This window comes from Notolepis coatsorum (genome assembly GCF_963971535.1).
Source record: "Notolepis coatsorum genome assembly, chromosome: 3".
In the NCBI taxonomy this organism is placed as follows: Eukaryota; Metazoa; Chordata; class Actinopteri; order Aulopiformes; family Paralepididae; genus Notolepis; species Notolepis coatsorum.
In genome coordinates, this window is record NC_140167.1 from 7,439,612 (window position 1) to 7,446,261 (window position 6,650).

The following is a 6,650-nucleotide window of genomic DNA, read 5'->3' on the forward strand; positions in this document are numbered from 1 at the left end:
TGCATGCCTGCTATTATTATCAAAGAAAATAAATCCTTATAAGTGATGATCACATTTACATTCACGTTTACATTTAGTCATTTAGCTGCTGGTTTTTTTATCCAAAGCGACTTACAAGTTCTCTACAACAGCTCAGCAGGAAGGGTATACTCTGGTGGCTATAACATGTTCGTCTAGCAGTGTTGAATTTGAGTGCTAAAGTCTTGACTGCATATAGAGATGCTAATAGTATAGTAGTATAGACATAGTAACATAGTACATAGTAGATAGTAGTCATAGTAGCAAAGCATAATAGTAAAAGACATCTGCACCGTATGTATATATTCTCTCCCCACCGTATGTATATTTCTCTCCCACCCACCCACCCCCTCCTAATGTACAGTCTCCTCCCCACCGTATGTATATATTCTCTCCCCACCGTATGTATATTTCTCTCCCTCCCACCCACCCACCCCCTCCTAATGTACAGTCCCCTCCCCATCATATGTATATACTCTGTCAGGATCTATGGGTAACAGTACTGTATATTTGCATATCGTATATGTCACAAATGTAATAGTACTATATACCTGTATATGTCATGTATGTCCCTATGCCATAAATGTCATGATGTCATTTATGTTTATGTCATAAATGTCACTATGAATTGAAAATGGGGGACCCTGATGTAAACAAGACAAACGACTTTCTCTGGTCTGCCAAGCCTTAACAATTGTATATGTATTGAGCCGTACTGTATTGTACCCATTCTGCAACATGTTAAATAAAGTTTTCATTCATTCATTCATCTTTTTTTAAGAATGAATTAAATTAATTCTTGATGAATTAAATGGATTAATTTAATTTGGTATAGGCAAAGAAAATTGTATAGGCCACGCTATACGTTTTTAAAGTGAAACGGTTGTAATTACAACTGGTAAACCTCAAACAGCCCCCCCCCCCCCGTGGAGGGTCCCTCTCTGATCACGACGCAGAAGTAATTGACTTTCACTTAGGAGGTCATTAGAGGAGATAAGCGGCTCGCTTTGATGTCTGCAGACTGCATACCGGCGGCGGTGCGCGTCACAGACAGAGCGACGTGTTGATTGCAGCAGATCCAAGGAGACTTATCGATGTTAAATGTTATAGACATGATCAAATTATAGGTCGACACACAGCGGGGAACTGTCTTCAGGATATTCTGTGTAGTGGAAATAGAGGTCTTCTCTCCTTTATAATAATAATATATTATTCTTTCATTCATTATTTATGGCGCAAACCCTGTGCACCTGCACCGGGGTGACATTGTTATTTGGTCTAGTATTTTATATTCAGAGTATAGTTTACACTGTTTATTGATCTCGTATTTTATATTCAGAGTTAATTATATTGTTTACACTGTTTATTGGTCTGGTATTTTATATTCAGAGTTCATTACATTATTTACACTGTTTATTTTTTTTATCTTCAGAGTCAATTATATTGTTTTCACTGTTTATTGGTCTCGTATTTTATATTCAGAGTTAATTATATTGTTTCCACTGTTTATTCGTCTCGTATTTATATTCAGAGTTAATTATATTGTTTACACTGTTTGGGTATCTCATATTTCAGATCAAATTTGATTGCCTATGTCTTTCTACTATTACCTGCCCACTAACGCCCGAATTTATTATGAATGTATGAATATCTTAAATATCTTATTATGGTCGACCACCACCACCACCATCTGAAATCCCTGTAAAGTCCAGTCAGCAGGTTAAAGTTCCGGGTCCAGCTCGTTAGGAGACTTCACACCGGCTTTGCCTGCGTCGCTCTCCGCGCGTCAGCAGAGATCAGCGTCACGGTAACCGGGTTTAACGGGTTACATTGACCGTGACTCCATCTCCACTGAGGTGGTGAAAAAAGGCCACGGGTTTGAACCCCATCGCCTCGCTTGCAGCACAGATCAACGCCGAGTCTGCGATGGATATGAAGGTTCAACTTAAAAACCTATTGACTTGCTTTAAACCCAAAGCACCCCCACGCATTCCGATATAATTAGTTACTAGTCCCATAAATCCACGGCCTGTATAACATGACTTAATGGCGATAAACACGCACATACACACACCCTCTCTCTCTCTAGTGTGAACATTAGGCCGATACCTGCTCTCTTGTTATACAGCTAATCCCGCACCTTTGGAATGTTTATCCCGGCGATTGACTGTCTTTTATCTGGTCGTGTATTTGATTCCCTGCGTTATAGGAAATGGTCACTTGAGCTGAGCGCCTCTGATGTGACAGTCTATAGGACCGGGGGAGATAGCTGGGAGAGATAGATGGGAGAGAGATAGGTGGGGGAGAGATAGGTGCATGAGAGATAGATGGGAGAGAGATAGGTGGGGGAGAGATAGGTGGGACTGGAGAGATAGGTGGAAGAGATAGGTGGGGGAGATAGGTGCATGAGAGAGATAGGTGGGGGAGAGATAGATGGGAGAGAGATAGGTGGGAGAGATAGGTGTGGGAGAGATAGGTGGGGGAGAGATAGGTGGGAGAGAGATAGGTGCGGGAGAGATAGGTGGGGGAGATAGCATGCCAGTCTGCCACACAGAACAACACACGACTGATTCTGAAATCAAAACAAAGGGGCTTCTACTATTTCACAACAGACTCAGAGATCCATCTGATACTAATCCAACAAAATGGGGTTCATCTAATTTGATCAGATGGCGTCATTTTTGGTTGCTCAATATCAATAGTCTCACTGGACCGTTCTGACGAAAACGAATGAATATTATTTTCACCATACTATTATTATTATTATTATTATTATGATTATGATTATTATTATTATTATTATTATTATTATTATTATTATTATTATTATTATTATTATTATTATTATTATTATAGCACACCTTCACCTATATCAAAAAGGGCCATTTCTTCTTGCAATGGTATTACCTCATTTAAAACACAAGGCTATTTAATTAATAGGTATATGTTTGATAATATATATAGCTGTAATAGCCGTATTCCTATTGTTTGCAATTATAAACTGCATTTTGAGTGTTGCAGTCTCTACATGAGGAAACGAATATCGAGATGAATAAACGCGTAAAAGGCCCGAATTTCCACACCTGCAGGTTGTTTATAGGCCTGACTTTACATCGAATAGATATAAATAGCTCTATTGGATGTAAATAAAAACAGAGAAAGACACACTATATCCTCAGGCTACAATATGTATCATTATTATTATTATTATGAATAATATAATGAATAATAACATAAATGTAGACTATAATAACATTATTCATAATAATAACAATAATAACACACACAGAGGCCTGTGCGAGCCTGGCCTTTATCTTCTCTTCCCGCTCTCACATTATCTCCTCCCCCCTAAAGAAACAACTATAGATAAGATGTCCTTATATATAACATGTCACAAAATATTTGATGTAAAGAAAAAAAACGTGTCTCATTTGTGGGAATCAGAAGTGATTCACTATCATCAACCTGCACGCGAGCAGGCAGAATGACCCACCTGTAGGATCTATAATCTATAATCCCGATGTCACCAAACAGGCAGAATGACCCACCTGTAGGATCTATAATCCCGATGTCACCAAACAGGCAGAATGACCCACCGATCTATAATCTATAATCCTGATGTCACCAAACAGGCAGAATGACCCACCGATCTATCATCTATAATCCTGATGTCACCAAACAGGCAGAATGAACCCACCTGTATGATCTATAATCTATCATCTATAATCCTGATGTCACCAAACAGGCAGAATGAACCCACCTGTAGGATCTATAATCTATAATCCTGATGTCACCAAGCAGGCAGAATGACCCACCTGTAGGATCTATAATCTATAATCCTGATGTCACCAAACAGGCAGAATGAACCCACCTGTAGGATCTATAATCTATCATCTATAATCCTGATGTCACCAAACAGGCAGAATGAACCCACCTGTAGGATCTATAATCTATCATCTATAATCCTGATGTCACCAAACAGGCAGAATGAACGCACCTGTAGGATCTATATAATATAACCCTGATGTCACCAAACAGGCAGAATGACCCACCTGTAGGATCTATAATATAATCTATAATCCTGATGTCACCAAACACAGAATGAACGCACCTGTAGGATCTATATAATCCTTCACACCTGACGTGTCGGGGCTGAAATCCCTGCACACATTAAAATCGGATTCATTCAAAATGATATAGTTTTTTTTTTTTTTTTTTTTAATGCTGAAATAAAAGCTGACGTGACGTGCATATAGTCCCCGATCTGGCGCGTTTCTCCGGTATATGCATGCGTTTTTGTTTTATTAGTTTCACAAATGACAGTTAATTAAATAACAGCGACATGTTACCTGCAGTTCCGAGTTGTGTTGAGCAGCCGCGGTCCTTCCAGAGTCCCGTGTTGGCGTGAACAGTTATCTGACTGATGAGGAAGACCCTGTAGGTTCGGGACGGTCTGGAGGGCTACAGAAGCCTGGTTCGGGAGACGGTCTGGAGGGCTTCAGAAGCCTGGTTCAGAGACGGTCTGGAGGGCTTCAGAAGCCTGGTTCAGAGACGGTCTGGAGGGCTTCAGAAGCCTGGTTCAGAGACGGTCTGGAGGGCTTCAGAAGCCTGGTTCAGAGACTGTCTGGAGGGCTTCAGAAGCCTGGTTCAGAGACGGTCTGGAGGGCTACAGAAGCCTGGTTCGGGAGACGGTCTGGAGGGCTTCAGAAGCCTGGTTCAGAGACGGTCTGGAGGGCTTCAGAAGCCTGGTTCAGAGACGGTCTGGAGGGCTTCAGAAGCCTGGTTCGGGACGGTCTGGAGACCTTAAGCCTGGTTCGGGACAGTCTGGACTCTGGAGGGCTTGATAAGACAGCTTGTGAACCATGTCCACTCCCGGTGCGTAAAATCGGTGCGTAAAAGCGCGTTACGAGGCGCGGGGTGGGTTGTTGTCGGGGCGGCGAGGTGCGTTCTGTGACTGCTCTGCGGTTTGCGAGGAGGCCGCCTCTTTATTGCAAAGCGGAGTCTTCCTCCCACAGCGCGTCATCATTAAGCCACAGCCCCCATCCAGAGAACACGAGGGGGGAGCTTATACTGTTCTACTGTTGTGTTCTGTTCAAACTGCAGGTTCCCTGAATCAAGACACTAGTAATAATTAGCCTCCAATTAAACCTCCCCTCGTTTTCTGCTGAGCATTTTGCACGCGCGGTGTCTTTCTTTCACAGCCTCTCGTGACTCTGACTCGCTGTCTTGTTAAATGATACCTATACTGTATGTTTTACAAGTGTAGTTCATTTCCCGCCTGCCAGAATACAATGCATTAAAAATGTAATATTGGGCCCATGTCCCTTGTATAGAAATATAGCCCCTACAGGCGAAAACCAACACCCATTTTGTATCAGATATATAGTTCAAATAAAAACTAAAAAACAAAATAAATATAAAAATATCTTGAACAGCAGCTTTATTGGTGTTTATCTCCCTGTATTATTATTGATGTTTATCTCTCTGTATTATTGGTGTTTATCTCTCTCTGTATTATTGGTGTTTATCTCTCTGTATTATTGGTGTTTATCTCTCTGTATTATTGGTGTTTATCTCTCTGTAGTATTATTGGTGTTTATCTCTCTGTAGTATTATTGGTGTTTATATCTCTGTATTATTGGTGTCTCTGTATTATTATTGGTGTTTATCTCTCTGTATTATTATTGGTGTTTATCTCTCTGTATTATTATTGCTGTTCATCTCTCTGTATTATTATTGTTTATCGTATTATTGGTGTTTATCTCTCTGTATTATTATTGGTGTTTATCTCTCTGTATTATTATTGGTGTTTATCTCTCTGTATTATTATTGGTGTTTATCTCTCTGTATTATTATTGGTGTTTATCTCTCTGTATTATTATTGGTGTTTATCTCTTTGTATTATTGGTGTTTATCTCTCTGTAGTATTATTGGTGTTTATCTCTCTGTATTATTGGTGTTTATCTCTCTGTATTATTGGTGTTTATCTCTCTGTAGTATTGGTGTTTATCTCTCTGTATTATTGGTGTTTATCTCTGTATTATTGGTGTTTATCTCTCTGTATTATTGGTGTTTATCTCTCTGTATTATTATTGGTGTTTATCTCTCTGTATTATTGGTGTTTATCTCATAGGATTGGTGTTTATCTCTCTGTATTATTATTGGTGTTTATCTCTCTGTATTATTGGTGTTTATCTCTCTGTATTATTATTGGTGTTTATCTCTCTGTATTATTATTGGTGTTTATCTCTCTGTATTATTGGTGTTTATCTCTCTGTATTATTGCTGTTCATCTCTCTGTATTATTGGTGTTTATCTCTCTGTATTATTATTGCTGTTCATCTCTCTGTATTATTATTGGTGTTTATCTCTCTGTATTATTATTGGTGTTCATCTCTCTGTATTATTATTGGTGTTCATCTCTCTGTATTATTGGTGTTTATCTCTCTGTATTATTATTGCTGTTCATCTCTCTGTATTATTGGTGTTTATATCTCTGAACAGCAGCATAGTGTTATTGGTTTAAACAGGCAGAACCTCCCAGCCCTCTAACCTCTTGACTGCAGTCAGGATGTTTACAGTGTATGAAATCTGCCATCTGCTGGAGAAAAGCCTCCCCGTTAAACATCAAC

The 6,650-nt window shown here is 39.6% G+C and overlaps 1 protein-coding gene across 1 annotated transcript in view; it reads right to left on the reverse strand.

The window, feature by feature from the left end:
* osr1 (odd-skipped related transcription factor 1) overlaps positions 1–4,946 on the reverse strand; it is a 13,819-nt gene extending 8,873 nt beyond the window's left edge. The window contains exon 1 of the mRNA XM_084309913.1: positions 4,368–4,946. The gene's annotated coding sequence lies outside the window, so the exon portion shown is untranslated. The remainder of the gene's footprint in view (positions 1–4,367) is intronic.
* Positions 4,947–6,650: the final 1,704 nt, after the last annotated feature.